This window comes from Amblyomma maculatum, chromosome 1 (assembly GCF_055883805.1).
Source record: "Amblyomma maculatum isolate TAMU_Amacu chromosome 1, ASM5588380v1, whole genome shotgun sequence".
Taxonomy (NCBI): Eukaryota; Metazoa; Arthropoda; class Arachnida; order Ixodida; family Ixodidae; genus Amblyomma; species Amblyomma maculatum.
In genome coordinates, this window is record NC_139344.1 from 318,851,083 (window position 1) to 318,862,096 (window position 11,014).

General features: G+C 42.8%; 1 long non-coding RNA gene across 1 annotated transcript; it reads left to right on the forward strand.

Moving 5' to 3' along the window:
- Positions 1–5,144: 5,144 nt before the first annotated feature.
- LOC146207224 (uncharacterized) lies at positions 5,145–10,276 on the forward strand. The gene is made up of 4 exons (XR_014703315.1): positions 5,145–5,428; positions 6,093–6,177; positions 7,296–7,404; positions 10,165–10,276. It is a non-coding gene; the product is annotated as an uncharacterized LOC146207224 (long non-coding RNA).
- Positions 10,277–11,014: the final 738 nt, after the last annotated feature.

The following is an 11,014-nucleotide window of genomic DNA, read 5'->3' on the forward strand; positions in this document are numbered from 1 at the left end:
AGCTGGCATTAAAGTATATAATATGAGTTCAAATAGGTATAAAATTCACCTTCAAGCATACCCGTGGACAAAGGACAGGGAAGTGCAATATGCTGGTCACCTGCATCGTTTTCCTTGCTAGGTGCTGGAGAAGTCGGAGAAAAGGAGTGTCCTGGAAAACAATGTACGCAAATGTAGCGACAAAGTGTATGGGAAACGCAAAAACAAAGCAAAATTGGTGACTGTAACAACATAGGTTCGGAGGCCAGCCCGGGAACAAGCGATATAGAAAGCACTTTGTGGTCCGACCGCTTCCTGAACAAAATATTTAGAAAAGGCTCTTTGCTCATTGTTCTAAAGGAGCCCCCCTCTCCCCTCATTGCAAACCCCAAAGGCAGCTGCTTCCGAGAGTCACGAACACGGACACTGTTTCTCCATGCCGCATACCCTGACCCTTACGGGTCACCGTCAGGGCCAGGTTCGCACTTCGTTCACTCCGACGGGCGACGCCTCATTCAAAAGAACCGGGAGAGAAGACGCGTGGTCGCCGGTACGTCACGCCCGTTCCGCGCTTAAGGTGGAGGTGCCGTGAAGACGTGTAGGAAAACAATTGCCGAGAAACGCAGTTGATCCGCTCAGCTTGCCTTCGTTTTTGTTATTTTATACCATGCATTTCTGTGTCCTGATTAGGCGCGATGAAAAAAAAAAAAAAAAAAAAATCTCGCGCATCTCGAGCGGGAAGCCTGGTATCAGAACGATGAAAGCGCACGTTGTTGGTATAAAAACGGCAGGTCATAAAATGTTTACACTTAACAATCTTTAGAGAGATCGCAGTCTGCACCGACCCATTTACATTTCCACTTTTAACCGGGCATCATAGCAAAGAGATTCCTTTGCTATGAGTCGATTGGGTTCGCTCTGGTAGTTGATGATCGTCTCTCCAGCTGTGTAAGATATGCCAAATTCGGGTATTTAACCGACAAGAAAATAAGAATATCGCACCTATCTATCTGGCGCTTCGACGATAACGCTCGCAAGTTAGCTATGCGTAGCTGCAAGTGGATTAAGCGCGCTGCCGGCGCAATAACAGTGCGTTGCCTCGCTGCCGGGTGCGCGGCTAATACTTTATTTAGAGGGGTGTATGCCATGACCATCCAATATATTGCAGTTTTGTAAGAGCGAATTAATAAGAGCGAGTTGGCGGGCTAGTTGGTTTTGCATAATTAAGGAACAGCTCAAAGGACGGGACACAGAGACACAAGAAAGCACAAACACAAGGCGCTGACTATCAACTCTGAGTTGATAGTCAGCGCCTTGTGTTTGTGCTTTCTTGTGTGTCTGTGTCCCGTCCTTTGAGCTGTTCCTCAGAGTTGATAGTCAGCGCCTTGTGTTCGTGCTTTCTTGTGTCTCTGTGTCCCGTCCTTTGAGCTGTTCCTTAATTATGCAGTTTTGTAGTCTGGCGGATAATACTGGACCTGAATATTTTATTTCCGAAATTTGAGAGCCCTAGACGCATTCTTGATTTCAAATGAAGTGACTGAAGTTGAGACAACGAAGCTCCTCCCATCGACAGCGGCCGCCATATTGAGACGATTGGTGACGTCACAGACTGACTCCGCGTCGTTTTCTGCTGTGCCCGCGCCGATGAGCTGTGATACAGTATACTGTGTTCGCGCTTGCTCAAAGACCAGCATGACTTCCAATGAGTGTATTCACCATGGTTCTGAAATCAGAACACAGACTGCAGTGAAGCGCAATTTAGTTCTTACCCACACATCCACCTTCAGTGCGACCGCCACCATCGTCCGTGGCAGCACACGGAGATAAAACTAGCCGCCACCAACCTGAGAAGGCTGCAAGAAAACGCAAGCTTTTCCATACATAAAAAATTAGAAAATCTCACTTTTTCAACAGCAAATTCTTTATGAATGCAATGTTTTTTTTATGTCGTAAGAATAAGTCATAACGTTCAATATATCTGCTGATCCTCCTTCGTAACACTTGTCGTTTTCTGCTACATACACTGCCAGAAGTGTACGTATTATCTACAGCAATCTTAACTTTTGGTACGTGCCGCACAAACGCGAACAAAGTTTTTGTACGCATGGCAAGTTCATGCCATTCTAATCAATATATGTGGAGTACTGTAGCTTATATTGCTCCGCAGTGGTCACACAATTAAATATGCGTGTGGTGCAAAGGGGAAAAAATAAGCGAACTAATAAGGCTCAAGCAATGGGTTTGAAACGATAGAAATAACTGCATTATTATTGAACTATGTTATATACTATGCAGTGACCGGGTTGTGTAATCTGTTAGCATTGTTGCGGCATTTTAGTGAGCAAGTAGCGACCGAGCAACAGCCTATAGTAATTTCGCTGCTCGGCTGCGCAAGAAAGATAAGAACAGCCTGCAGCTGTAGCATTGCTTTGCTGCGTTCATATATTAGCGGCATCGATCCGTGACGTAACATTGGAACATCGCACGGTGGATAGTATAGTACGGCAGATAAAAACCAAAAACGTTTGTCCAGCGGGGTCCCATTTTGGCTGTTGGAACCACTTCGCTTGAATTTGTAGCTCGAATAATCGGATCTTATCAGGGGAATGGCGCAGGGCTTCTTTAATTTTTTTGCCTCACGCATTTCGCAACCTCGCGGCCATGCACACACAAACGTTCGTAATTCATGACCCACAACACGAGCCAGTCTAGAACGATTTGAGATAATATTTCTACAAAACCATCACTCCTAGTTAATCATACCGAATCTTTTTTATATTTCCGGCGATATAATTTTCAATATAGTTTGAATAATAACAATAATAACAATCAGTATATAAGCAATCTTTCGGCATCAGGCTTCTAGTTATTTGCTATTATGGTGCTGGAGAACGCGCCCGATTAATTTTCTAATACAGACTGGCTAACGTTTTTCTAGAGCGCAGGACAAACTTCAGAAGCAACTTTATGGTACTGGTCGGAAGCTTAGGCAACATCTATCCATATGGTTATAAAAGTTTCTTACAAAACTCCCCAGTTCCCCGCAACTATTAAAAAACGCACTCTGCTGATCTTCTATGACAGTTCTAACCAGTCGCTACGAGCGAATTAACAATTTTAAAAGCGAATTTCGGGTCACGCATCGTAAGCTTAGAGCATTCGTACCAACATGTGCATAAACGTATCTTACAAAAGTTAGCAGACATTTCACTTCCGCCTTTAAGGGCATGACGCGACAGCATTAATGCCACCCGTCTGCCGGCTCTCCTTTCGCATCCTCGTTCGCGTGTACTATGCTACCTACTTATTCACTGTTCTTTAAATTTATGACTGTTATGTTCCACATAAGCATTTGCATACAGGTGTAAGATACCCCATTATGTGAAAGGCCCCGTTTTAACCAGGCCATATAAGCATGTCTACGGGCAACGTGTTTTAACGTATATTCAAGGGTCCTGGAGGGCTGGATTGCGATGTCACCTTCCTATCTCAATGGGGAAGCCCGATTTGGTGGCGCCTGCACACGGCGGCCATGTCTGGTCTCGTAACGTCACACAGCCCACCGAAAAATCAGTGCCCGTCTACCCCTGCCAGCTCATGATGCTGATGATTATTCGCTGCCAGCGCCGACACCATGGATTTACTCGAGAACGGGGCCTTCAACGTTGTCACGTTAATATATCATAATTGTCTTAATTAAGAGGTGTCCCAGACTCTTGGACTTCTGTACAGACACTCGCGCATAGTCGTTCAAAGGGCAGGCGCGTATATGAACGGTTACTAGCAATGCTAGCTGCATTACTCAAGTCTACTCGAACTTTTTCGACACTTATACTATCGAAGATTAGGTCGGTCGCTGCAAATTATATCGTTAAATAAAACGTCGTTTATCCTTTACAAAACTACCGATTGGGCATTTCTCCTGCGCGCTCTGTGTCACCTCCCGCAGCAGTCCGCGGGTTGCGCTTTTCTCCACTTCCAACACGTGGCACAAGCGAGCTTTCAGCATTTCGCGGCCCAATATTGTGAAGTACTCACCCTTTTAGGTACACGGCTATAGTGCAATTCAAGTACGCAGAGAGAAATGCATCTCCAACTGACGCGCCAACCTATTGTCACGACATCGCGGTCAACCTCCTTGTATCTGCTGGTGGGTATGGCAGAAAATGACTATTCTCTCCTATTTTTACAGGGATTTAAACCTTTTCTGTAGCACTTCCTCTATAAGGTGGCAACGAAGCGAAACCAAACCGTTTCGTAGGCTGTTACATAAAGTTCACCGTGCCACATTATAAGTTAAACCAATCAAGAACCGCTGGCGATTAACAGGCCATCGCGTCCACACCTTCCGCTCGTTGCCTCCCCTAGGCCACGAAGTGCATAGATTTCCTGTCGTAGTGCCAAAGGTGTAAGGGACCTGAATGCGGTTGGGGTTAATTGCGACGCACGTTAAAGCGCAACGCTCATGACGTGTATCTTGCTAACCAGAGCTTCGACGTCTTGGTTGAGCGCCTACGAATTCGGGGGATGCAAATCGCAGTTTCACAATTCGCATGCGCTACGAGCTGCAGGCGTATAAGTACACTCTAAAAAAAAAGAGTGTAAAAGGAGGGTAACTTCGGGATTTATGCTATCTGAAACCGCATGGCTTAAATATACCCTGCGCAATCACCCGCACGGAAGACGTTAGTCTCTCTCGCATGACTTTACACCATTTCGTCCCTGCAGCTCAAGCAAAAAAAAGTTTGCCGCTTGTTTCTTCTTTTTTTTTTTTATGATGGTAACCGGTTTCAAGCTGGGTGCGGCTGTGTTCCTACTTCCCGTCCGATGTCCTTTCAAGAGCTACCACAAAAGGACCCCTCGTTTTTCCCCGGAGGAGGTGGGGAATCGTCGAAAGTTGGGAGCATCTTATCTTCTTACAAAAAGCGGTGCCTCCCCCCTTCACCCCCCCCCTCCCCCCGACACCCGTCCCGTCTTTTGACTCCTACGCGAGCTTGACCGTGGAGAGAGCAAGGCCGAACTCAGAACAAGGGCGGACAGACGCTGTGTACGCTGCAAAACAGGGAGAAAGGGGAGGTGAGGGGGGAGTGGTGGTGAGACGAGAAGCGAAGCAGTTGCTTTTTAGTTTTGTTGCTTTTATTCTCAACGCAGCGCCACGTGTTCGTAGTTGCTTGAGCCTGCCTGCGTTCCCTGCGACTCTGCTAGTCCGAGAAGACGACGACGGCGATTGCCGCACGAGTCAGCGTTCGTGCTCTTTGTCGTTGGTACTCATCTGTGTTTTTAGCAAAGTTCGGTTGCTCTCAGCGATTATTTCATCGAGTGCGCTCATCGATGCCTCACTATGAAACGACTTCGTGAAAGTGTGAACTTCGGAATGAAACGGCGGATGGCTGGTCGTCGCGGTGGTGGCGTTCCAACGGATCCTTGGCGCCAAATTTCAGCCGCGCATGTAAGTGACGCTTTACATTTCGTTTTACGTGTTTTTCTCTGCTATATAACTTGGCCTGAACATGTTTTGTTATTGCTTACGTCCGCGACGCTGCTTGTTTGTCTGTGAAACGGCCTCTGAGCACGACGTTTCGGATCCCAACCTGAGCATACCACTCCCTCAGTTCAGACTGGAGCAGCGGCGCATCCCAAAATTTTTAGATGGTCACGACCTTTTTGCGGGATGTTAATGGTGCATTTTTAGTCGTCTACGACGCTCACAAGCATATTCTGCGGTCGAAAGTATGCGTCGACGAGCGCTAATGCAGTCCCGGTGATACGCATTGACGTGTTTGCATGGCGCATTATTTTTGCTCGCTGCCTACAATCGATTTTGATCGTCTGTTGTTGCTGCTTTACGGGAACGTTGCCATAAATGCGGGAGAGCATGCAGGGTGATGGGTTAAGTTTACGGTTCTTTTGCCAGCAACTTGTACGTTCGAAGGCAGCGCGCTTGATATCCTAAAGTAACGCTTTCAGAACGCCGATTTAACCCCGCAGTTTTGAGCTGATGGCGTCGAGACCAGAGGTGGGACCGAGCCGATTCGTGTACATGTATACTGTCGCAGTGACGCAATGTGCAGGAAAGACATTTCTCACGCTTTTTTTTTTTTTTTTCGCTGCAGGCTCAAGTCCTTCGTCTCGTCTGCGCAAGAACGTAGACTGTCGTTTCTTCAAAGAATTTGAAACTGGTCTCTGCTATCCGTGCTGGTAAGTCCAAAGCATTGTTTCCGTCCAGAAAGGGGCGTTTAAATTGACACGCGCTCTTTTGTGGCACATATTGCTGATCACTGACATCTGCCTCAATGTATACTGCTTGGGATTCTCGTCGGAGAATATTTATGTCGCGTGCCATGTGTGTGTCTCCTTGCGTGTTGCCATTTTCGCTCATGCCGTGCAATATGGTGCACGCCTAGACAGTGACTTATCAATTGAGTTTCATTGTGTTTGAGGGCGTGTGCGAGTAAATGGTGTTATTTAACTTGCTGATCACTTATGTTAAAAACTGATAATAAATATTGGACTCGATCAAATCACTTAACAAGTGAAAAATCTGGGTTAGCTGGTGATCAGATGTCTTCAGCATTGAAGCAAACCATGTGTCACCCCTTCTCTTCTTTAAGACTGGCTTTCTTTTTGTAATCGGTACATAAAAAGACCAGCGCAAAAAAAAATAATAATAATTACGGGGACAAAGGAACAAAAAATGACAGGACAGGCACTGAAATACGTTTTGTGTTCCTTTGTACCTGTTTTCTTTTTTTTCGCTGGTCTTTTAGGGTGTAAGTATGAACCAACTGGCCCAAACAGCTATTTTGATTAAATGTGCTAATTTTCGTTAGCGAGCTAAGGAAAATTTTTATATCACTAATATTTTTCATTTGGGGATTTGCTATAGTTTCTACTCAGCTATTTCCATTCTGAACTTTTCAGCCTCCTGACCCATAGAAAGGAGGCTATGCCTGACCAATAACAACACATTCTTTTCCTTCTGTAGTTTCTGTTGTCAGACATTGTGTTATACTCATTACTACAATTCACTGGTACTGAGACATTCCCTCATTGAAGTTAATGTGTATTGTCATTGTGCTAGCAGTTTGTCATAAATCTGCTATTCTAGTTTATTTAAGCAGTTATTTCGACTGTAAAGAGGTGGCAGATATTGTTACAGATATATCTAGGAACAGGAGTTGTAGCTTTTAAGCTCATTGTCAAAATATTTGAGTCATTGTTGTGGCATGTGTGGTGCCATTATTTTTTGTACTATAGTTATGTATGTACTAGTTACAAGTATCATGCTAATGTTATGAATGATACCTTTGCTGCAGCGTACCTGCCAGTAGGAGGAATACGGTGTAGAAGTGATGTTACTCCTGCTTCTAAAGATCAACCTGCTTTCTTCAGCGCTGGACGACTACTTACGGCAAGATTTGTGTGGTATGTATTTTTCGACATAGCTGTGGCATTGTGGTCTGTTCATTGTTGCTTTATGTCTATCAAAGAGCATATTTTTCGATGCTGAGGAGCAATAGCCCTGGCATTACATTGAGTTTGGAACCATTCAGTGCTATTGAGCAAGTTAGCAAGGGAGGAATTTTTTCAGTATGTAATCGATCTGAACATGTTGACTTCTTTTTATTGAGTGAGCTGTTAATGTATGCCTCTTTTCTTTTTTTCTTCAAAACCTAATATTTAAATTGTTTGCACTTGGTTCTCAGCAGTAAGGTTATGTTCTCTGATGGGTGTAATTTTCAACAACTCACATGCTCTTATGTTGCTAGGTATGTCCACAAAGAATGAAACTAAAAATGAAGTACTGCAGGTGATATGTAATGGACGGTATTTTAGCACTTTCAGCTTTATTGTTTCTTTTGTGTTCTTTATATTGTTTTGTGCCATTTGTACTCAGCGTATTTTCCTTGTGTTCCACCACTACCATTTAACAAATATATATATATATATATATATGCCCCCACCCCTTATGTCATGTCTATGGGCCTATAAAGGGAGAATGAATGAAATGAAATTTGCAGTACAATTAGAACTGGATTGTGCAGCACAGTGGACATGTCTGTGGTAGAGGATAATGGTTGAATGGCTAATCAACCAAAATTGACTTAACTTTTGCATTTTAATTTTAGGGGACAGTATTATATACCAGAAATGAGGGTCCCCAATATTATAGGTGAGCCCAGTTCTTAAATTTTCTGAAAGAGCAATGTAGTTCAAAATACTGAAAAAGGAAAGGCGTATTTGAAAACTATTGTCTTGCTTTCCCACATTGCATGTAAAAAATGTTGCTGCACTTGGTATTGTTGCCAGAATCACGTTAGCTTCTTCTGCATCATCAAAAACACAAAATATGTCTATATTATCTGAATAAGAAATGTCAGCAACACCCTTTTTTAGTTATGTAATGTGGAAAAACCAACTTACAAAGCTTTTAAAGGAATATTTTTGATGCTCATTATGTTAGACCACATAGATGATTAGGAGGGTTTTAGGCCTAGGCTCACTCATTAATAGCCTTCAATTTTGCAGTTTTCATATTGCCTCTTATAAACAAAAAGAATAGATAATTAAGTCTAATCCTGAAGCTGTACCAGGTACCCAAAGTCCACATTGCTGCACAACCCACCGGCAGAGACTGCACGGGTGTCTCTTCATAGTTTATGATTTGCGATCTGTAAAGGTAAAGAACATAATCTTCGAGAAATTTGTTGTAAACACTTTTTAATAATCATTCTTGTATAATATTGGTCAGCATTTACAATTTCATTAGTTAGGCATCTAAAGAGATAAGCAGTTGACAGTTCTGGCAAATTGCAGTTTATGAGAAGTTTTATTCCTGCTGCATGTGCTGCGAGCATTACATGAAACAGCAATACATAGAATCTCAAGCTTTGTGGTTTGTTCCAGGAATTATAGGGGTATTGAAGTGTATTGTTTTTTGCCTCCTGAGCAAGATAATGTAGTTTTGAAGTGAAATGGCAGTCTCGAGAAGTTTTTGGCATCGGCATAAGCTGATGTGTGGTGTGAAACTAGCAATGAACTTATGTAAAAGTTGCATTTTATTGTCATGCTTTACATAATTCTGCATCTGTGACATCACTGCAGTAATGCACATGTGCAGAAGGTGCTTTGGATGTGCCTTGCTATCATTGCTCTTTTAGCATGAAATGTTCCATCTTTCAGAAGTGGTATCCCGCATTTTATAAGGCATAGCCCCTGTGGTATAATGTAAACTGCACTAAAGGCAGAAACAATAGAATGGCCTTAGACAAACCCCTGCAGGAGCAAGCTCTGCAGGAACAAGCTTCATTCGTTATATTCATGAGAAATGACAACGAATGCAAGAACAAAAGAACCTCCCCCCATCCTCCCCCCCCCCCCAAAAAAAAAAAAAAAAGAATAAGAGATTTGCAGTTGTCACTTGTGATGGATGATCAGATGACTAAAGACAGTGTAGTCTCAGGAAAACATTAACACTATAGGCAACATAAGATAATGTCATGAAGGACCAGAGACAGTGTTTTCTAGGAGGGTGAGACCATAGTGACTAGAAACAAGACCACTGGTATGGTCAGGTGTGAAAGCAAACTATAATGTTTGGGTGTTGGAGTGGAAACCAGCAAACAACAAAGGTGAAAGTGAAGGTGATAAAACAAAGTTTAACATAAAAAGCTAATGATAAAAAAAAAGGAGAACTGCACATATGAACGAGTAGAGGGAGGGGTTTTTTAAATCACATCTTTTGCCTTTATTAGGGTAGCTTCTATTTTATCAATATGTTTTCATTCATATTTCTTTAAATGACCCTCTGGGTAGTCCAACATCAGTGATGCCTATGGCTTGACCCTGCTCCAAACAAGAATATGTCTCATTGTATATTGTGTCTTATTGAGCATATTGTCAATTTTTTCTGAGATTGCAATGTGCTAGTTGTCTATGTGTGTGTTAGTGGCACAGGTAAAGCTCAGATTTGGAGAATTTTCATTGATCTATATATTGTGTGAGTTCACAATTCTCATTATATAAACACTTGGAAGCCTGTACTGGTGCACTATTTCCATCTGTCTTCCTTTTTACTTGCCCTTTGTGCAGTGTTATTTTTATATGTGAATTAATTACTCCATAAGCATGTTTTGTGAGGCTTTCTTCGTGAGTAACCGATTACAAGTTCTCTTTTCTATGCAGGTCAAATACGTGGTACATCCCTGCCCTGACTGTGCGGAGAAGATTATCCAGTCCCTTGCTGCAACTTCGGTGTATAATGAGGTGAAATAAACACCATGGTATGTTATCTTAACCGATTGTTCTGTAAATTCTTTTTGTTCACTCTGCAACATAACTTACGGCTTGAACACAACATGACACAGCCTACCTCACCTGAAACATTGCTCACTGTCACACTCCAGACGACACAAAGATATTGCAATGTTTCAACATAATCTTTCCTTCCAGAAAATCTTGAAATGTATTGGTTAGCTTTATTCCTGCTTCCAGTGACCAAGTTTACGATGCAGATTGGTAATAGTACTCTTGTGTGGATAGCATATATATACCACAAGATGATGCTTAGATACCCTATGTAATATGGCATTACTTTAAACTGCTTGGAGGGCAACATTATCCTTCTCCTGGTGGTATAAGCTTGCACCATAAAGGTGCAAAACTTTGCGCTCTTTGTCGTAATATAAATTTATACTCTAAAATGGTAACTTTGCACCTGTACATACAGGATAAGTTTACGTTGTCAAGGTGCAAACTTGCACCTTTGATGCAAGGGTATGCTTATGCCATCGACAGACTAAAACATAGGCCTTTATGAAAGGTACAACATTATGCCTAGGTAGAATACAGTTACACTGCTTGTGAAGGTGCAAGTTTATGCTACCAGAAGCGTAATGTTACACTACATGCAATGGTATAAATACTTAGTCTTCCAAGACACAGCGTAACCTTACTCCAAAAAGGTGTTAGCTCAGCGACAAGCAGTTTACCCCCCAAAAAGACTAAGATCACACCTTTTTTTTTTAGAGTGTAC